At 43.0% G+C, this 22,691-nt stretch overlaps 1 pseudogene; it reads left to right on the forward strand.

Moving 5' to 3' along the window:
* The first annotated feature begins 10,619 nt into the window (after positions 1 to 10,619).
* LOC125933158 (60S ribosomal protein L34-like) lies at positions 10,620 to 20,180 on the forward strand (annotated as a pseudogene).
* Positions 20,181 to 22,691: the final 2,511 nt, after the last annotated feature.

Raw genomic sequence — 22,691 nt, forward strand, 5'->3', positions numbered from 1 at the left:
GGCAGCTGTTTGAGGAGGAGGTGGAAGGGAAGTCATCCCCCCACCCCCAGTATTTTGTTTATGTATTTGCATATGACACATATATCCACCTAACAGGATAAAGTCTTTGCAGTAGCAGAAGTTACAGTGAAATTAAATGATCTTCCTCTTTCCTACAGTTCCTGCTGGATTTTATAAATAAGTCCCCTGATGGTTTACAAGGCAACTTTTCCAACTCGACGACAGCACATCTGTCAGGGAGATGGTACATATTGATGTGAATGTACTTTATGAGCAAAAGGCACGGTTAAATAGCTTGCATGAGGATGTGCTAATACCTTGCAGTTTAGTTTGGTGAATAAATCTTTCCATGTGTTCAGAAACAAAAGGCTGGGGGTCATGCATGTGTTCAGGGGTGGTTGTCATCCCATAAAGATAGTTTTCACGCCACTTTTCCCTTCTTTAATGTGGGTATTTGCTTTAAGGATGCACCAGGGCCATTTGCTGCTGCCCTTTCTATGCACCTGCTTTCTCTCGATCACAGTAATGACCCATCAGTTTTCAGTGGCCACTTCCCGCTCTGGCCCAAGCCTGGAAACCGCCACTCACGGCTGTCTGGACATCTTAAATACTTCTCAGATTTTGCAACTTGTCTATAGATTGTCTCCCAAATATGTTTTTGGCTCTTATTACACCCACCTTTAAACCTGACCTCTTGCATCATGATGCTAAAGGAGTAGATAAGGTCATCTATACAGTATTTTAAATATGTTTTAATTTCATTAAGTTATTTCTTGTAGATTACTTTGAATTCATTGATGTAATCATTTAGATTACTTTGAATTCATTGATGACTAAAATGATCTAGGATCTGCCTGCTGTTGGAGAATGTAAAATGCACATCTTTGATCCAAATTAATTATTGGGTTTATGACCAAGAGGGTCCAAGAGGAAAAGAAAACCCTGGACTGGGAACAAGTGACCTGGACAAGCCAATTAACCTTCTTAATCCAGCCTCTCCGGAGACTGGAAAAAAATTTTTCCTTTCAAGAAAAAGTTATGTGAATCTCCAGGAATATGGTTGAGTAATCATCATTATAGAATGCCTCCCCTCTCCTATACATCTGATACAGAATATATCCCATATCAGTTACATTTTAGCCATGGGCATAGGTACATGTTTGTGAGATTGCTCACACATGGAAACAACAATAATTACAAAAAGAAATCAAATGTTTCCTCCAACATTTGCAAAGTGTATTTAGATCAGTGTTATAATTTTAAGTCAGAAAAGTAGATAGAAATGTCAGTGACAAGGCATACGTTTTATACTGTTTTCTGATCACCAGAAATTTTTAAAAATAAAAATTATTTTGGAATGTTAATTACTTGGGAGTGTTGAAGTGAATACTTGAATGTGCAAAAAGAGTGCTGTTTTCAATGCAGGAGGCAATACTTTTCATTTGTCTAAGTTGGATTGTATTCAACCCGGGCAGGTGGGAGTGTGTTTGGTGACCGTGTTGTTTTCAGAGGCACAACACGTCAACAGGACCTGCGCACGCGTCTTTCGAAGCGGGGCTGGGCTGGGCTGGACGTGGAGTCCGGAACCGTGTGGCGCAGTCAGTCGGCCCCGTGGGCCCCAGGGAGCCGCCCAGACCTCAGCCTGAAAAACACTTCGCGAAAAGATCCTGAGTGTTCAAAAGCAGAGCCTCAGGCTTCCGGGTGGCCTCCTTGAAGAGACGAAATGTTTCCAGAGCCTCCCAAGGACTGGGTCTCCTTGGGGCCCTGCGACCTCAGGACTAGCAGCGTCATCCGTAGACTCCAGTTACGGAGAGGATTTGTTTGACACTTGAAAAGATACTTTTCAACCTTCTGCATAAAAGGGGAATGAGTTGTGTGGTTAAATCTTGATTTATATATAGACTTTACATTATATGCATAATGAGGATGAGCACGGGAGACTTACTACAGCATTGTCTAGAAGAACAAAAAATTAGAAACCTGCTAAATGTTTCCCAGTTGAGAAAATAAACCACTGCTGGCTCCTCATGTACCGTTCGGCAATTACGATAATAATGTTCTCTTATGTTTATTACTATGGAATATAAAATCATATGGAATGTAATAGGGAATATAGTATTGTTAACTACAACAAAAAGTACAAACAGCATGTTACAAGGGATGTCACGTTTTAAAAAAAGGTATGTGAGTGTGTGTGCAGGTACCTGAAAGTCTGGAGAAACATTAAACAAATATAAAGATGCTAACAATAGTTCTAACTCTAGGTGATTCAATATTAGTGTGTGTGTTTTTTAAACACTTTCTACTTTTTTTTTCAGTATGTATCAATTTTATAATCAGAAAAAATAAAACTGTTTTCTTTTAATTTTTTTTAATGTTTTTGTTTATTTTTGAGACAGAGAGAGACAGAGCAAGAGCAGGGGAGGGGCAGAGAGAGAGAGGGAGACACAGAATCTGATGCGGGCTCCCGGCTCTGAGCTGTCAGCGGAGAGCCCGATACGGGGCTCGAACTCACAGACTGTGAGATCATGACCTGAGCCGAAGTCGGACGCCCAACCGACTGAGCCATCCAGGCGCCCCAAAACTTTCTGTTTTTTAAAAACAAAACTAGGAATAGACATTTCATATTGGTATTGCACTATCTTTAAGACCGAACTGCCCGTTTGTGTCTTAGACTTCAGACCTGGAAGGCCTCTGAGAGCTGCTTTAGCCCAGCCGTCCTGTTTTTCTAGGTAAGGCAAGTGAGCATCAGAGAAGGCAGGTGAATTATTCAAGGTCACGCTGCAAGGGCAGTGGTCGGGTTGGCGCAGGAACCCTCATCGCCCTGTGTATTGTATTTTCTGCTAGGCTACCCTGTTGTGTGCCTGGAGATGGAGAAGAGAGAAATGGAGAACATTCATAAACCAGCCATTTATCTACTGGCACTAGTCTGCTCAATCCCCCAAGGGGACTTGAAAAGCATCCGTAGGTATGTTACCTTCTCTCTGCTCCCTATCCACCCCCCCAACCCCCAGCCCCGTGGGTTTTCTGCAAATGGCGGTAGACTGGCCTCTCCAGAGCATCTCATTCTGCCAGACAAGCCAGGCATCACATTTTGGGGTTTTTTGTCCTTGAAGTATATAAGTTGCATAACTGTAGTTCTGTTACCATAACAAAGGAAATTAGTCTTAAATAATTTTCCCTAATGAACACTAGGTTTTTAGCTTTTCCCATTTTCAGGAAAATGTCCCCTATAGCTCTTTTTAAAATCCCCTGGCTGAGATTCGCAAGTGCATTTGTTTATGATGTCTCTTTTATTTATTTTATTTTATTATTATTATTTTTTAACGTTTATTTTTGAGAGAGAGAGAGAGAGAGCGAGCGAGCACAATGGGGGAAGGGCAGAGAGAGAGGGAGACACAGAATCCGAAGCAGGCTCCAGGCTCTGAGCTGTCAGCACAGAGCCCAACACAGGGCTTGAACTCAAGAACCGTGAGATCACTACCTGAGCTGAAGTCGAAGTTGGATGCTTTACCTACTGAGCCACCCAGGCGCCCCTGTGAGGTCTCTTTTAACTTAACAACTGTACCCACCTTTTTCTGTTCTTCATGACTGAAGATACCAGGCTATGTTGTCTTGTAGAATGAGCCATGATCTGGATATGTTATTATTTCCTCATGGCCAAATTCAGGTTAAGCATTTTGGCAAGGATCTGCAGTGGATGCTGTGTATTCCACTAAGTTTGATCTGTTGGTTGTCATCACTGACAGATCTCTCCATCGTAACAGGACATTTTTTCTCTTTGTGATCTCACGGCTCGTGAGTTCGAGCCCCGTGTTGGGCTCTGTGTTGACAGCTCAGAGCCTGGAGCCTGCTTCATATTCTGGGTCTCCCTCTCTCTCTGCCCTCTCCCGCTCATGCTGTCTCTGTCTCTCAAAAATAAATGAATATTAAAAAAATTTTTTAAATATATTTTATTTTTTTAAGTAAGCTCTGTGTCCAACGTGGGGCTTGAACTCATGACCCCAAGATCAAGAGTCGCGTGCTCTCCTGACTGAGCCAGCCAGGTGCTCCTGTGGTTTTATCTTTTAATTTCTCCATGTTTTAAAAGCCCCTTCAATGAAATGTGGGACTGAAATGATAAATAAATTCACTTTAGAATGGATTAGTTTGGGTAAATGGTTTAAATCAGTAGGCCTTGTGAATATGTGTGTGCTGTACAGGCCCTTAGATACTATCGGGAGACTGGATTTTTCTCATCCTGACTTCACCGATGGGGCCATTCACTTCCCACTTAACCTCCACGGCAGGCATTTTGTCACGGGCTGCAGTACTTTTTAATGTTCTTACAAAGAGAATATAAATCCCCCTTCATGCTCATGGCATGAATCGATGCTAATGTAATTTTTGCTAGCTCACACGACGTTTTTAGGCATCCTCTTGAAGCTAAGTCAGCCCTTTACAGAAACCTTTTATTTTCCTTTTCAAAACCACTATATGAAGCTGACTTTAAAAGTGACTCATGACTTGCCCTGGAGCCTAAACTGGGTGAGTCCCGGAGCTGGTCTGTGCCTACCAGTTTGTTCAGGCTTTTTAGATTTAAATTACATAGCTATTTTTGCCTCTTCCAGATTGGTGCTCTTATTTTCATGCACAAAATATGTATGGGTGGGGAACATGGTGTGGAGTGGCGAAAAGAATCAAGAGCAAGCCTGCTCTGTGTTCTAGATTCAGCTTTGCCACCACTCTCCCTGAGCCTCAGTGGTCTCATCTATAAAAGGGAACGATAATAAAGTGAGTAACAACTAACATTCATTGGATGCTTCCTGTGTGCTGCCAACTACTCTAAGCACCTTGTGTATGCTACATGCATTTAATCATCAAATCCAACAATAATCCTGTGAGGTAAGTGCTGTTATTCTCCTCATTTTACAAATGAGGAAATCAGGGGCGCCTGGGTGGCTCAGTTGGTTGAGCGTCCGACTTCAGCTTAGGTCACGATCTTGCGATTCATGAGTTTGAGCCCCACATCGGGCTCTGTGCTGACAGCTCGGAGCCTGGAGCCTGCTTTGGATCCTGTGTCTCCCTCTCTCTCTCTCTGTCCCTCCCCCACTCATGCTCTATCTCTCTCTCTTAAAAATAAATAAACATTTAAAAAAATGAAGAAATCATGTCACAAACTTACAAGGACTCAGCAAAGCTAAAAAATAATAATATTTATGAAAAAACTAGTAATGTGAGGCTGGGATGAGAGAATGTTTTATAAATTAATGTGATCATATCATCTCTATGTAAATATCTTTGTCCTCAAAATAATTGATAAAAAACTCATCACTTGGCAAGGAAAATATTATAGAAAAAATTGCTGAAATACATCTGAAAGTAGGTTGATTGAATTTGAGAATAACTAAACATTCCAATTAAAAACATTATTTCCTGTTTCTTTTTTCCTTTCTTTCTTCTTCTAGCTTTGAGTGTGCCTTTTGGTTTAAAGTGAAATCCATATCCCAATTTAAATTCCATGAGCCAATCTGACTCTGGCATTTGATTTGCTGCCTTACTCTGCTTGTTACGCATGTTAGGCAAGACCTGAATTTGATGCTCACAGAGAGTATATAAACACTTATAATCCTCTCAGCATGTGCTAAAATCATAACAGATACGATCGTTTGATTTGCAAAGAGAGCGTCTGCCAAGTTCGACCACAGCATTTTTAAACCAATTCAGAAAACCAGGATTCCGCAATGATTAAAGTATCCTAGGCTCCTATTAATAGCAAGAATTCCTGACTTGAAACGTGGCAACACCAAGCTCCCTTAGTCTGCTCCAGACACACTTCATGAATGGTCTTAGCAGACTTTGTTACAGGTGTCCTTTCGCTCTAAGACACTGTTGTATGTAAAAACCAGACTTTAATGGAGTCAGTAAATCAGGACAGGATTGTTTGCTCTTGACCTGTGAAAGGGTTTACAGTAAAGATCCTTTAAACAATGAGTTCCTCAGGGTGTTTCAAATAAAAATTTAGTAAGTCTATTTAGTAAGTGATGATTTTTAAAACCTTTTGGGTTGTTTTTCAGTTTTACAGAGGATAATTGAAGTACGCTAAGCTGTACATGTTTAAAGCATCCATCACATAATCAAGGCAGTAAACATTTTTATTACCCCTGTGAGTTTCTTCATGCCTTAAAAAAAATTTTTTTTTTTACATTTATTTATTTTGGAGAGACAGAGCACAAGTGGGGGAGGGGCAGAGAGAGGGAGACACAGAATCTGAAGCAGGCTCCAGGCGGCTTTGAGCTGTCAGAACAGAGCCTGACGTGGGGCTCGAACCCACAAATCGTGAGATCATGACCTGAGCTGAAGTCGGACACTTAACTGACTGAACCACCCAGGCGCCCCCGTGCCTTTTATAATTTATCTTCTGCTCTTTCTCTTAACACTCTCCCCTCTCAGGCACCTACCCATCTGCTTTCCATCGTGGTACCTGAGTTTTTGCTTTTTCTAGAATTTTATACAAATGGGATCATAGTTTTTGTTGTTGTTGTTGGCCTGGTTTCTTTCACTCAACATAATGATTTTTTGGGAAATTTTTTTTTTAATTGTGACACAATACACATAGCATTTACTGTTTTAGCTATTTTATTTTTAAAATGTATTTATATGTTTTTAGTTTATTTATTTATTTTGGTAGAGAGCAAATGGGGTAGGGGTGGAGAGAGAGAATCCCAAGCAGACTCCGCACTGTCAGCGCAGAGCCCGATGTGGGGCTTGAACTCGCCAACTGTGAGATCATGACCTGAGCCAAAATGGAGAGTCAGACGCTTAACCGACTGAGCCACCCAGGCACCCTCATTTTTATTATTTATTTATTTATTTTTGAAAGTTTATTTATTTATTGAGAGAGGGAGGGAGGGAGAGAGGGGGGAGGGACAGAAACAGAGACAGAGGCAGAGACAGAGAATCCCAAGCAGGCTCCACACTGCTGATATAGAGCCTGACGCGGGGTTTGAACCCACGAACCTGTGAGACCATGACCTGAGCCGAAACCAAGAGCCTGCTGCCTAACTGACTGATCCACCCAGGCACCCCAATTTATTTATTTATTTATTTATTTATTTTTAAAATTTTTTAAATTTAAACATTTTTTTTAATTTTTAAAATTTTAAAAAAATTTTTAATTTTCTAAAATTAATCTCTGTGCTCAGCGTGGGGCTAAGACTCACAACCCTGAGATCAAGAGCCGTATGCTCTACCAACCGATCCAGCCGGGCACCCCCATTTTCGCTATTTTAAAGTGTAATTAACTAGTGTCTGGTACGTTCACAAGGTTGTGCAACCATTACCACTGTCTAGCTCCAGACCATTTGCATCATCCCAAAAGGAAACCCTGTGTGCAGTGAGCAGTTATTCTCCATTCCCTCCTCCCCCAGGCCTGACAACCACTAATCTGTTTTCTGTCTCTATGGATTTGCCTTTTCTGGATGTTTTATATAAATGGAAACATGCTATATATGGCCTTTTGAATCAGGCTTTCTTTCACTTAACATAATGTTCTTTTTTTTTTTTTTTTTTTTTTTAAATTTTTTTTCAACGTTTTTTATTTATTTTTGGGACAGAGAGAGACAGAGCATGAACGGGGGAGGGGCAGAGAGAGAGGGAGACACAGAATCGGAAACAGGCTCCAGGCTCCGAGCCATCAGCCCAGAGCCTGACGCGGGGCTCGAACTCACAGACCGCGAGATCGTGACCTGGCTGAAGTCGGACGCTTAACCGACTGCGCCACCCAGGCGCCCCTAACATAATGTTTTTTAAGGTTAACCCATGTTGCAGCCCGTGTTAGTACTTTATTCCTTTTTATTGTTGAATAATATTCCATTATATGGAGAGACAACTTTTTATCCATACATCGGTTGGTGGCTTTTGGTTTTTTCTACCTTTTGACTATTGTGAATAGTGCTGCTGTGAACATTTATGTACCGGTTTTTGCTTGGACATCGTTTTTTAATTCTTTTGGGTATATATCTGGGATTAGAATTGCTGAGTCATACGGTGATTCTGTGTTTAATTTGTTGAGGAACCTCCAAACTGTTTCCCTAAGTGGCTGTACCATTTTACAGCCTCACCAGCAATGAATGAGTATTCTTACTTCTCCACAACCTTGCCAACACTTGTTATTTTCCTTTTTTTTTTTTTTTTTTTAAATTATGGCCATTCTAGTGGGTATAAAGTGGTATCTCATTGTGATTTGGGTTTGTATTTCCCTAATGAGTAATGATGTTGAGTATCTTCTCTTGTGCAACAAAACCATTTGTATATCTCCTTTAGAGAAATGTCTTTTAAGTCCTTTGTCCATTTAAAAATTTCATTGTTTATCTTTTTTGTGTGAAATTGTGAGGGCCCTTCATAAATTCGGGTTACTAGACCTTTGTCAGATACGTGATTTGCAAATACTTTTTTCCATTCTGTGGGTTTGTTTTTCAGCATACGATTTTAAAGTTCATTCCCCCTCCTTTTTTTCCCCACATATCAAAAGTTTGGAACTTTTTATTGTCAAGTGGTATTCTAGTTTATGGATATATCATAAATTGTTTATCCGTTCACCTGTTGATGTATATTTAGGTTGTTTCCAGGTTTTGGCTTTTACAAATAAAGCTGGTATGAATATCCCTTTACAAGTATTTATGTGGACACATCTTTTAGTTTTCTTGGGTAAATATTTGGTCAATGATAATTTAACCTATTAGGAGATGACAAGATAAAATCAAATAAGATAAAAATGATAAGAATCACTTTTGGTTGAAAACACCTTTGAATTTTTATTATTGGGTCTTTGAACAGAGCGTGTTAAATATGACCCTTCAAGATGTTTATGTATTTATTTATTTAAATGTCTTTATTCATTTTGAGAGAGAGGGAGAGCATGAGCAAGGGAGGGGCAGAGAGAGAAAGGGAGAATCCCAAGCAGGCTCAGCGCAGGGCCTGATGCAGGGCTTGAACTCACGAACCTGAGCCACCCAGGTGCTCCAACCCTTCAAGACATTTAAAGAACACACATGTTAGGGGCACCTGGGTGGCTTAGTCAGTTAAGTGTCCGACTTCAGCTCAGGTTATGATCTCACACTCTGTGAGTTTGAGCCCTGCATCGGTCTCTCTGCTGTCAGTGTGGAGCCTGCTTTGGATTCTTGGATCCTCTGTCACCTCTTTCTGCTTCTCCCCCACATGTACTCTCTCAAAAATAAGTAAATATTAGGGGCGCCTATGTGGCTCAGTCAGTTAAGTGTCTGTCATCAGCGTAGGTCATGATCTCACGGTTCGTGGATTTGGGTCCCGCGTCAGGCTCTGTGCTGACAGCTCGGAGCCTGGGGCCTGCTTCGGATTCTGTGTCTCCCTCCCTCTCTGTTCCTCCCCCGCTTGCATTCTGTCTCTCTGTCTGTCTCTCTCTCTCAAAAATAAATAAGGATTAAGAAAAATAAGAAAAAAAAGTAAACAAACCAAAAAAAGGACACACACTTTTTCATCTTAGTTTTCAGAGTCAGTCACTCATCAGCTTAGTTTCTCTTTTTCTTCTAACTGATGAATCTTCCTCCAGTAATTTTTCATTGGAGAAATAATTATTACCGTGGAAACTGGGACACAAGAGGGGTAAGATGACAAAACTGCAGAACTTCAAGCTGGAAGGGACCCAGAGATCATCTACTTCAATTCTCTAGTGAGCAGAGGAAACTTACGTGCCTGTGAGTAATTTTAAGTCTCCTAGTGATGAGGTGTCTACAGATGTAACAGTGCGGGGGTTGAGTGAATGGCACCGTATTCCTGCTGTGCTCTAGGGCTCACGGGACACCTTTCCCCCCCTCGCTTGTCCCATTTAATCCCAGCAAGCTCATGAAACAGGTAGGCAGTTACCAGTAGTTGAGGGGTCCCTAACCAACGATCAGAGGCCGCGGGCTCAGAGCCACGCCTTCTGTCCTGTTCCAACTTGTACGTCCTTCTCCCTTTCTGGTGAATCTTTCCCCGCCTCTAAGCTGACTGCCACTGCCTTCATTCAGGCCTCCCAGCTTCTGCCCCTGCCCCCAGCTGGGCCTGTCCTCAGATCTTTCTCTTCTCCACACCAGTTCAGCCTTAATCTTGTCTGTTTGCTCAAAGCCCTGCTGTAGCATCTTGTTGACTGTAGGTTGAGATTCAGACTGCTTGGAAGCTCTTTCTGGAACAGCCCCCACTTAACTGTCCACACCTGGCCCTGGCTGCCTCCTGCTCTCTCTCCCTGCACTACCTTTTCTCCTCAACTCAAACATTCCTTTCCTGTTTATGGATTCTGCTTAGACCTCATGTCTTATAGGGAACTGTCCCCGACACCACACAAGAACATGGGCTGGGTGCTTCTACCCTGTGAGGCCTTGTGGCCCCCCACTGTAGTGTTTACTCCATGCTTGCCTCTTGTTGGTCCACCCCTGAAGACTCCACGAAGTCCTTTAGGTTGGGGCCAGTGTCTTTCATCTTGGTGTCCCTAGCATCTGACAGGGTCCCTGGCACATAGTTTGTTGAATATGACAGAAGGAGCAAGTTGACAGCCACCTAAGTATAGATCTAATGGACTTTGTGATGAAAAAACCCACTCAGAAGGGTCTCATGGGTGCGAATTGATGTGGGAGCGAAGTTTGGTTTTCTCCAACGTATGCGTTATTCTGCCTGCCTGTCTGAAAAGGCTGGAGGAACACAAACAGCCTGCCTTTATGTTTGGAGAGGTGGTGTAAGGGGGGTGGGGTGGGGAACAGACCCAGGAAGTATAAGAAACCCAAGCTGTGGTCTGGCTCTACCTTCACGTCACTGTGTTAGCAGAGATAGGGCGCTGAGTCTCGTAGGTCCCACCTTTGTTAAAGGGGGCCAGGGTGTGGGCTTGTTATAGGATGTGGGGTTTGTTATAACCATCAGTGAGATGACACGGGAACACACTTTGAGGAGAATAAAGTGCTGAATACACGTGCATCATAATGGCACCAGGCTTCCTCTCCAGCCAGGGACCCGATTGTGCCTTTCAAGGTACAGGCAGTTTCCAGGCTGGATTTCTTCATCTTCGATCCAAATAGAGAGGGTGGAAATGACCACTCAGAATACCCCTTGAATCCTGTTGCATCAAAGCTTTGAACAACAGAAATTTCTGGATAACAAAAATGTTTTGTTTTGTTTTGTTTTTAGTCTTTTTTAAGTCCTAAGCAAACACTATGTTTATTTCAAGCAATTGCTAAAACAACATAACTGAAGACAGCTGTGACACCAAGATACTTTATTATTACCTTGACATTTGTGATAATGACAGTTTAATGGTGGCAATGATAATTGGGCAGTTGACCAGTGGCAGCTGCAAAAAGGAGTTGCCCATTTGGCCTTTGAACTCACAAACGCTTTCTTTTTCCTCTTCCTGGGATGGTGTCAAGAGGCTTCCAGAAGGGTCCAGTGTTTGACGCACTGTCGTAAGCTGTCCTACGATACAGCCTCAGACGAAACGAGGCCTCCCTGAGCCCCTGGTAATGGCATTGTTTACCTTTCCGAGGAGGTTGGGACAGCATCAATCCGCATGTGGTGCGTGCCCAGGCCAAGGAGTTCGTGCCGTGAGGCCTAAGGTTCTTATGAAATGAAAAAAACACGTCAGTAGGGCCGTGGTGGTTCCATGTGCGCTAAGTGTGTCCGTGACAGGATCAAGCGTGCTTTCCTTATTGAGGAGCAGAAAATCGTTGCGAAAGTGTTGAAGGCACAATCACAGAGTCTGAAAGCTAAATAAACAAATGAAGGGTTTTTTTGACTAATTAAAAAGAAAAAAAAAAGGAAAAGGAAAAAGAAAGGAGTTGCCCAGAACATAACTTAACGCCCATGATTTCTGCTCCGCTGCCCTATTAAAATTGCATTCTGCATCTCCCCGTCCAATCTCCCTTCCTTTGCTTTGTTTTCAACCGTAGCACGTTTTCTCTTAATAGCTGATATAACTTACTTCGCTTACTGTGTTTTTACTGTGTGTCTCCTCCCACCCAGCCTGTGTCACGTGTCACATAAGCTCTCCAGGAGCAGAAGCGTTTCATTCAGTGATTTACAGCCCCCGCCCAATGTAAGGGCAATGCCTGGCACCCAGAAGCAGCTCCCTGAATATTTGTTTGAAGGACTGCATGAACTGTTAGCAAAAGTGTCAAACTTAGACACTGGTACACAGTGGCATTTGTTTCTTCTCTGAGCCCATCTAAGCTGTGAGCTGTATGTGTTTGGTGGTGCAGGAGGCTGTAATGAAAGTGCAAGATATGGGAATATCATAGCCTCTGGTCCTGTGTCATTGTTGGAAGTAAAAGAAGGTGCGGAACTGGGCTGCTCCTCTTGGCCCCAGGCATCAGTGACTCAGTACTTGTATGACAGGCTGGCTCTGACAGTGGCTGGTCTCATCGGACTCTCTTTGGCAGAGACCCAAGCTGTGCATTTGGTGGGATCTTGATGCTGGATGAAGAACAGGAAGGGCTAGGTCTCGCTCAGTCCCTTGCAGTAGGGGCCCAAAAGACTAGGATGAACACATATCCAGCAATAGGGGATTAGTGAATACATTTGGCTGCGTCCTCCCATACAATGAGGACTATCTCTGTGTGCCGTTAGAAGAAATCTCAGAGGGACGCCTGGGTGGCTGAGTCGGTTGAGCATCCGACCCTTGATTTCGGCTCAGGTCATGATCACGTGGTTTGTGAATTCGAGCCCCATGTCGAGCTCTGTGCTGACCACGCAGAGCCTGCTTTGGATTCTGTGTCTCCCTCTCTCTCTGCCCCCCACTTACTCTCTCCCAAAAATAAATAAATATTAAAAAAAATAAATCTCAGGGATATGTCAAGGGGAAAAAAAACAGGGTATAGAAAATGTAAATAGTTGCTCCCATTTGTGTAAGAAAAGGGAGAATAGGAAAAAAATATATTAAAAAAATACACACACACCTACACAGAAAATTAATTTCACATAGCTTTATTTTTTTAATTTTTTAATTAAAAAAATTTTTTTTTAACATTTTTATTTATTTTTGAGACAGGGAGAGACAGAGCATGAACAGGGGAGGGTCAGAGAGAGGGAGACACAGAATCCGAAACAGGCTCCAGGCTCTGAGCCGTCAGCACAGAGCCCGACACGGGGCTCGAACTCACAGACCGTGAGATCATGACCTGAGCCGAAGTCGGCCGCTCAAGCGACTGAGCCACCCAGGCGCCCCTCACATAAATTTAAAACACAGTAATTTGATTATACATCTGTAGTGGAATGTACCTTTTTTTTAATGTTTGTTTTTGAGAGAGAGAGACACACAGCATGAGCAGAGGAGGGGCCGAGAGAGAGGGAGGCACAGAATCTAAAGCAGGCTCCAGGCTCTGAGCTGTCAGCACAGAGCCTGAGGTGGGGCTCAAACCCACAAACCATGAGATCATGACCTGAACTGAAGTTGGACGCTTAACTGACTGAGCCACCCAGGAGCCCCTCTGGTAGAATGTATCTTAAGTTCAAAATAAACTCCAAGTAAATCTTAAACCATTTTCAGTAATATTGTTAGTAATGATATTGGTATTACTATTATGAAACAATTATATATAAAATATTTTATACATATATAGTAAGTAATTGTGTTAAAACCATCAGAAACCAGTGTTTCCAGTATATAAAAAAAGAACAGTTTCATAATTAAAGATGTTAAGTAAAAATCCTGTAATCCTAAATTTGAATTGGAAATGTCAGTGTGAATTCCTGATATATTTTCTCTTTAACAAATAAAAAAGTATTTCCTAACTTTGTCCACTGAAATGCCTAGAAATAGTGGCCAATTTAGTAGCAGTAAGCACCCATGACATCCAGATTGTGGCCTCTAAGTACAACTTCCCACTAAAGAGAACTTTGATCCTCAGAAAAAATGGCTGATTCCAGGTCTGGGACAGTAAATGTACAAGATGTGTTGGAATATCTTGTATCAGCAAGCAAAGAAGCTTCAAAGACCACTTGTGTCCTGTCTGAAGGACTCGAGAGCCAAGTTAAATGGCCTCCCAGTGCCCAAATATGGAACAGTTTGAGCATTAAGGAGTGTAAGTATAGTGGATGGATATACATTACATATATTACAATGTGTCACATTCCTAGTTAAAAATTCAATGGTCCTCACTAGGTTGGGGAACCAACTCATTCTGAAAACTGGTCAAGAAAGGGAAAGACTCAGACCTTTCTTGTTGATTACCTTAGGGTATCCAAACTGTTGATGAGGAAAATTTCTTTTTTATAGGAGAATACTATCTAATAAACACAGAAGGAATTATAGAATTGGGCCATCATCATTTTGCATCCTCTAGTGAATAATGCGTTTAGACAACATGGTTAGTAAGTTCCTGCGAAAACATCAGGTGAAGCTGGTGGGAAACTTTATATGGGATGGATTGGGTTGATGCATTCAAACCCACTGATCATTTTTAATGTGACAAAAGAGAAAGACTTCAGGTATCATGTACCCACAGAGGTAATGCAGCAGAAAGTAAACAGCACTGTCAAAGGTAAAACCTGAATTCATCTGTGCCAGGCTCAAGGTTTCTGTAGTATTCTGTAGAATACAGAATACTAGTTTTCTGTAGAAAATACAGGGGACAGAGGAACATGTCAAAACAGTACTATGGAGATAAAAATCAACCAGTTGTGAGTGTGGGACATCCTTCAGGCCCGAAGACCCTTTTTTTTTTCCCAACAAGTAAATTGCAAGGATCTATCAGCAGGAGGGGTTCTCTATAGATTAAAACAGATTAAAAATACTTATCCAGTCTATAATCCAGTCTGTAATCTTTAATCTATAATCTTTATTTGGATCCTAGCTCAAAAAAACAAGAAAATGATTAGATTACTTAGGACACTTGAACATACGAAATATTGAGACTAAAGAATGATTTATTTATTTATTTATTTATGGCTCTGGTAATGATACTGTGATTATGTTAAGAATAAAAAGTTATTGTAGTTCAGAGCTATATACTCAAGTATTTATAGATGAAATAATGACTCTGGGATTGGCTTTGAAACAATAGTGTAGGGGGTGAGAATGGGTAGGGTAGAGAGTAAACAAGATTGACCAATAGTTAAAATTGTTGAAGCTGGGTGATAGGTAAAGGTAATGATAGGTAATGAACCTATGATAGGTTTCATTATTCTGTTCCTCTACCTTTGTATAGTTAGAACATGTCCATAATAAAAGGAAAAAAAAACAAAAACCACCAGCTCAGTCAGTTGGCCAGTCCTGATTCCAGCTGTTCCTGAGTTTAACTTTGGACTGTGGAGTATGCTCTTGAAATCACACAGCTAGCGATTGGAAGGGCTAGGATGGTAATTCACATATGTCTGGCCCCAAAGCTCAAGGTCTTAACATCTGACTCTGTAGAATTTCTGTCCCTCTGTGGCTTAGACTATTGTGGGATTGTTGAGATTGAGAGTGTATAGGGTTTTACAAGCAGCCATAATAGAAACATGGGGAAATGGGGGCAACAACAAAATAAGAACCAAGTCAAAACCAAAACATCAGAGTTAGTCTTCCTTGGAAGGAGGGAACTTCCCTGGGTGAAAGAAGAGAGGGTAGAAAGATTGCACACGTCCCACCTAAACCTTGTTGGGCTTTTCCTGTCCATCCCCCCACCCCGGGGTTTTGTATTTAGAGACCTGGGTTTAAGTAGCTTGGCCTGTCACTTACTAACTGTGAGTTTACTGTTCTGTGCCTCAGTTTCTTTACCTCATCTAGTCTTGGGGAGGATCACATAAGCTCTTAAATGTTAATTTAGAAGCATAGAAGTTAGAAAGCAGAAGCATAATTAGTTCACCAGGATCCTGAGAATCCCGAAGCTGGGTTGGGGATTGTGTATTTGGAATGTCTTGTGGTCTGGATACCCCTGTCTTGCTTTTCCAGCCCTAGCACATTCTCCAGCATTTTCTCCAGGACCTAGGGCAGCCTTACTTACATTTGGAATTACCATTTAGTCTCAGTGAGGACGATCAGGGCTCTAAGGGTGGTAATTTTCCCATCTGGCCATGTTTGAGTTTGTTATGTGGCTTGATAGCCAAAGGTAGCTGGAGAAGATCCTTCTTAGGTGGGTCCATAGAAAAGTCCAGCCAGACAGCTGGAGGCCAACTTCAACTTTGCCATCTTTGAGATTGGAAGGAAAAGGTGAAATTGCTTGTCCTTTCTGAAGGAAGCACCACATTTTCTTTCCCTTCTACCCCATTTACCCCTTAACCCTAACCTGCTCCCCTTTCCTCACTAAATCTAAGTCTTGTGACACACAGGGCTCAGTCCTGGCAAATGTGGTTCTTTTCGCAAACCTTTGAAGAGTTCCTGGCAAATGCACTTGGTTGAACTGCTTGGTCACCTGGGAAGTATTTAGGAGTCACACCTTGTGGTCTTTGATCCCTGGTGTCCAGCTCACTTTCCCCCACTGCGTGTGACCTGTCCACTTGCTGGGGGCTTGGGTGTGACTGAGCTGCTGGCCCAGGGAAGCTCAGCCAGAGGGAGCCCTGATTTACGAACTGTTTGGATTTAACTGAGGCTACAGCACTTTTATTAATAGAACATGCTGCATTTCCTTTTTATAAAAATATGAAGATCATTGCACTCAGGAAAATGCCTGGTGACTTTCTGTCTTTAGGGCATGTTCATCACCGGGCTAAAATTAAAAGTGAAGTCAGGCCCTTCTTGAGTCTATTTTTAACTGAGTTTAGCATATGAATGTGAACGTGAAGTCTTTCTTTAGATCTCCCTTAACTCAATTACTTACTTATGCTAAGCATCCCGCCTGGAATTTGGGTCTACCTACAGTGGGAGGCCCAGAGGGGGATAACTCTGCTATCTTAGTTTGTGTGTCTTCACCCATCCCAGCTTCACTTATATCTGGACGGTTAAGGAGGCGTTAGTCATTATACTGAAATAATCATCATCATCATAATACGAGAAAAAAAGAAAACCAACCCACCCACCAACCTAATGGCCATTCTGTGATGTGTAGATATCAAGTAACCCCTAATTGGTACGTATTTTTCCAGGGGCTCCAATTTAGGAGCAGCCACTTGGGTGGAAGAGGAGACACGGGATTGCAGAGAAGACTGTGTCATTCAGGCAGAAAGTGCGAATGGCCCTGGCTTACCAGGGAGACTTGGGACAACAGGTGGAGGGAGGGAGAGGGGAAAAAACTTAGCAAGTGTCATTCCTGTCCAGAGAGTTCCCGATGAGTGATGGGAGTGCTAGGGAAAACTTTCAGAAACCCTCTTAAATTCCCGCTTTGAAATCGTTTTAATGTCTGCTCTTTGAGGACTGTGAAGGGGGGGGGTGGGGCAGAGGGGCAGAGTTGATCCTAACTCTTAAGATTCTTTGGCCTAAAGTTTCACTTGAAGGCAGGGACTGACAAAGGCTCTTTTTTGAACTTCTTCCTAGGGCCTTTCCCTGTGGACGCTTTTTGAGTAAAACACTTTTTTAAAAAAGCCTATTTATCATGATCACTCTTGGCCCTTGTTTTGTTTTGTTTGTTTGTTTGTTTTTAGGACGGTCATTTTGGGTGAAAAAATATTGAGTTTGTTTCTGCTGATGTCATTTTTCTTTGCACTTTTACATGAATGTATATTCAGCTCGTGGTGTCCTGAACCCTTTTAAGGTGTCATTTTTAAGCAGAGGAAGAACTTCCTTCTGTTTTTTTGGTATGACAGCAAAGCCATTGTTGAGGATAAGCGGAAGATTAATTTAAAATGCCAATTACTTTTGCTAATCCGCTGATGGTGAGGTTGTTTATGGCTGGAGAACTATGAAAATGTTTCCAGATAAAGTGTGAGAGGGGAGAACAGGAAAGGGGTGTGTGTGTGAAGGGGCAGAGGGGTAGTTAGGGGGACTGGGAATGGTAATTAAGCAATAGGCACCTTCCATATATCGCATTTTCTGTTAAGAGCAGTCGAAATGAAGTATGATGTGTTTATAGGCCACCACCATCTGTCTGAAAAATCTCCTATGGGTTTTTGTCTGCAGTTCAACAAACCATTTACTTGCTATAATGGTCTTTTCAATAAAACTTTGGACTAAATTACAATACTTTTGGGCTTAGGAGGTTTTCAATTCTGAAGACTTTGTACTTTCACTTAGTTACAGTAAATTTTAAGGGATTGGCTCTCCTAGCCAGATTGATAGTTTTGGGTTATGTCCAGTTAGTAAAACATGGTAAGGGTAGGGGTGGGGAAAGCTATGCATTGCCACGGTCCTTAAGCATAGTGACTGAAGGACGTTCTCCTGGCTTCTGGAGGAGGCACCTGTGTGGGACCTGGAGAATGGACAGACCCCTGATAGAGTTGTTGAATTCAAAATAATAGGCCGTCCCTCTGAAACCATTCAATTTCACCCTTATTAGTTATTCAGGTACTTTTGTCTTGGTTTTTATCTCCATTCAACTCTGTTCCTTAGTGAATCTAAGGACTCATCTCTTTGAAACCTTTTAGTTTCACCTTGGTTGGTTGTTTCCGTTAAAGAGAACATTTTTGTCTTGTTTTTTCCTTGCTTCAACTTGACCCCTTAGGGGGTCCAAAGGTGTTTCACGCCTTGGAGTTTCGGGGTGGATCCAAGAAATGGTCAGGATCACGCTTGTCTCTTTCTCAGGCACTGCTGGGTGGTACCTGGCACAGGTAGATGAGGGAGTGAAGAATGTGTGGCACATTCTTAAATTGTCCTCTGAGAGGAGATCTGAACCTCAATTTCTCACGACCAGACTCTGTTCCTTTAGATCGGTGCTTGTGTGTGAAAAGCCTCTGGCTTTGCTTCTTTCACTGTTACCATGATTTGTGGGATTGAGGTTAGGCCTGGAATCCTCACGGAGTTCCTCTCAGCTGGAGTTCGCTAACACAGCGGCTGAGAGCGGTGCTAATGCCAGCTGCCAGCAGGAGCCCGCTCCTTCCCTGGCAGGTGGGAGCCCCCTCCGTGAATATTGAGATAGGATCCAACCATCCCTGTTGCACATTTTCTTCTGAATGCTCCTGGTTTGTGAAAATGTAGCTTACTCTCATAAATACTTTGACACGCTTCCCTTTCTCCAGGTCTGATTTATAACAGCACTACCGTAACAAGCTAATGGGTAACTTTATTTTATTTTTTATTTTAAATTGAAGTGTAGTTGACTAAAGGGAAATTTTGAAAGAAAGAATAATCGTCAGTAATCTCTTCGTTAGACTCCATAATTTGCCTAGTTTGTCTTCGTTCTTTTTTTTGTTGGGTCATGTGCACATAATTTGAAACATGCAACTTTATATTCTTTTTTTTTTTAACATTACATTTGCAGCTGCATCATTTCATAATTTAATTGTCCATGACTGCTTGATATTCCACTGAGCTGATCTACCAGAATATACCTAATTATTCACCAACCGATGGACAATCATGATTTCCAATACTACAGTAATGGATATATCTGCATGCACGCAGCTTTGGAATATTTCCCAGGAATGGGATTAGTAGGTCAAAGGGCATGAATATTTTTATTACTCTTGATATATTTACCATATTGCTTTACAATAAAGTTGTACCCATTTACAAAGTTAGCAGTAAATTATGAGGGTATGAGTTTCACTGTGAAACTTAACAATAGTTTCACGAGAGGATATGAGAACCCCTTTGCCACGGTTTGAATCCCAGCTTTGTCACTTGCCGCTTGCCAGCCGTGTAAACCTTGGGCAAGTTCTAAAGAACTTCCTGTGCCTCAGTTACCTTCTCTGTGAAATGGGGATAACCATAGTACCTACTTCATAGAAATGATTTAGTTAATATTTGTATAGTGCCTACAACAGTGTGTGTGTAGTATCATGCTGTGTATTTTTAATTTTTATTGATGTTTTATTGTGAGAGAGAGAGAAAGAGAGTTTTAGCAGAGCACAGGGGAGGGGCAGAGGGAGAAAAAGAGAATCTTAAGCAGGTGCCACTCTCATCAGGGAGCCGACCTGGGGCTCCATCGCACAACCCTGGGATCATGACCTGAGCTGAAACTAAGAGTCCAACATTCAACCAGCTGAGCCACCCAGGCACTCCTGCTGTGTGTGTGTTTAACAAACACATCTCTCTAGGATTTGAAACAATTAATTTAGGGGAGCATGGGTGGCTCAGTCCGTGAAGCATTGGACCCCTGATTTTGGCCCAGGTCAGGATCTCAGGGTTGGGTGGGTTCTAGCCCCGTGTGGGGATCTGCGCTGACAGTGCTAAGCCTGCTTGGAATTCTCTCTCTCCTCTCTCTCTGACCCTTCCCACGGGCATGCTCTCTCTCTCTCTCAAATAAATATTAAAAAAAAAAAATTTAATAGCAGTAGTGACTTCATTTGTTAAAAATATTTAAACACGTTTATTAACAGTACTTCTAAGTAACACTCCTTTTTAAGTCTCTGTTTTGGAAAAGGTAAGTCTTACAATGTTAATTTACAGCACAGATCCAATCTGGTGGGTTTATTCATATTACAAACGAAGTTCTTCCTTAAGTTTTTAAAACAGCCCTGTATCCCTTTAGGGTGGGGTCTGAAGGTCGGGAAGGGTTAGGTGGCCCCGAGGCGCTGAGGCTGGCAGCCCCCCAGGAATTCCACAGGCTTAAAATCAGGTCTCCCCGCCTCAAGTTCTGGGGGGTAAACGTGGGTATTTGAGGGCCTGAATAAGAGGCTCTTCTTCCTCCAGCGTTAGAGGACTGATAATGTAGAATCCCGATTTTGAGGCGGACATGGTTTCTACCTGGGGGACTTTGGGGACCCCTCCTCCCTGCGCCCCATAGCGATGCCCGGGACCCTGCGGTAGGGGCAGCACTGAGGCTGAATTCATCCCGACACCCCGCGGCCAGGGGCGGAGGGCGGCAGAGGTAGCAGAACTTGGATCATTATGGATCGATCAGCTTTCCTCTCCTTAATCCTGGTTGTTTCTGCTGAACCCTCCGAATAATTTAATCCTTGTGTGTGTTTACAAACAAGAAGCCTGAGAGGGGCGCCTGGCTGGCTCAGTTCGTAGAGCAAGCGGCTCTTGATCTCAGGATCCTGAGTTCAAACCTCACCTCGAGTGTGGAGCCTACTTTGAAAACCACCACCACCAAGAAAACCAAACTAGAAGCCTGAAAAATCTCAGCGAGCCGGTCCAAGGGGAGGCTCCCCGTGCTTCGCGTGTCACCTGCGCCCGGACCCTGCGTCCCCTCCACGGAGACCACCGCGGCCGGCTGCCAGCCGCCTTCTCTCAGACCCGCGGAGCTTTGGGGGTCGTGGGCAGAAAGCGCCCCCGGCCAGGGCGCGGCGCGCGTGCAATCTTCCTGCGAACGCGCCCGGGGAGGTGTGCGCGCCGCCCGCTCGCTCGCGCCGAGTCCTCGGAGCCGCGCCATCCGCAGCTTCTGTCCCCTGCGTGGAGACTGCTCCCGATCTGGGGGGGTGGGGGTGGGGTGCCCGGGGGGGGTGCCCCAGCGACCCCAGGAGAGATGGTCGTCTCTCCTGGAGTGGGAAAGCGGCTTCTTTTGGAGCGCTAGTGCTCCCAGCATACCGGGATGTACCATGAACCTGGACCGGTTCGTTTGTCAAACGCGTAAGACGTGCGTCTTCTAGGACCGTGGAGCAAAGTAGGAGAAACCCCGTGTGGTTCCACTCTGCAAAGTCGACTGCTTTTTTCTGCACATACACTAGTTTTCTCTTTCTTCCTAGTTTTAGTTGTACTAAAATGTTCAATTTTGAAGTCTGTCTTTTTTACTTAACATTATTTTACAAACATATATACTGGCTGCATGATATTTTCTTAAGTGTATACAGACATTCCCCTGTTGGATATTTGGGTGGTTGGGTTTTTCTGTGGTAAACATCTTTTTGCCTATAACGTTTTCCATGTTATGTTATAGGCTCATGTTGTAATTATTTGGGGCAAAGTGTAGGGACATTTTTAAGTCTGTCTGTCTATCTATCTATCTATCTATCTTTCAAACAGCTTTCCAAAAAAATTTCACTCCTGCTAGCTGTGGTTCAGTATATATTCTATGCCAGCCTCACCAGCACTGCTGAGAATGAGAATCCTGGTGGGATAGTGAGGCCAAGGCCACAGATGAGGGGAGACGGGCACTGACTGTGAAAGCCTGCTTTCTGTAACCCACTATTCCCACTTCCTGCATTTGGAGGACAGTGGTTTATATTGGAATTGGGGGAATGAGATTGAGTTCTGATTTGGGGCCTGAGGTGGTTCTTGAGGTTACCTTGGATTGGGGTGTTTAAAGGAGAGCACTGTCTGAAATTATCATGGCTTTGTAACCCATGAATTTGGGTTACGTGGAGAGGGAATACCATTTTCTATGTGTGGGATACGTTTTTGGGGTTGGCTTCCATTTTGAGCAGAATGAGTCCATAATGGAGAGGTTTTCCCTGGGCAGTTTGAGGATGTATCTTCCTGGCATGGACCTGAGGTGGTTTTTAGCATCTCCCTACTTTTATTTTTTATTAAAAAAATTTTTTTTAAGAGAGAGAGAGAGAGTGCACACTCAAGTGGGGGACAGAGGCAACGGGAGAGAGAGAATTTCAAGCATGCTCTACACTCGGCATGGAACCCAACCCATAAAATCAAGAGTTTGATACTCAACCCACTGAGCCACCCAGGCGCCCCTCCCCGTACTTTTATACTGCGATTGTTAAGGTTGCTGCCTAGAGAGAAAAGGTCTCCCTCTTCAAGAGTG

Source organism: Panthera uncia, chromosome D2 (genome assembly GCF_023721935.1).
Source record: "Panthera uncia isolate 11264 chromosome D2, Puncia_PCG_1.0, whole genome shotgun sequence".
Lineage (NCBI taxonomy): Eukaryota > Metazoa > Chordata > Mammalia > Carnivora > Felidae > Panthera > Panthera uncia.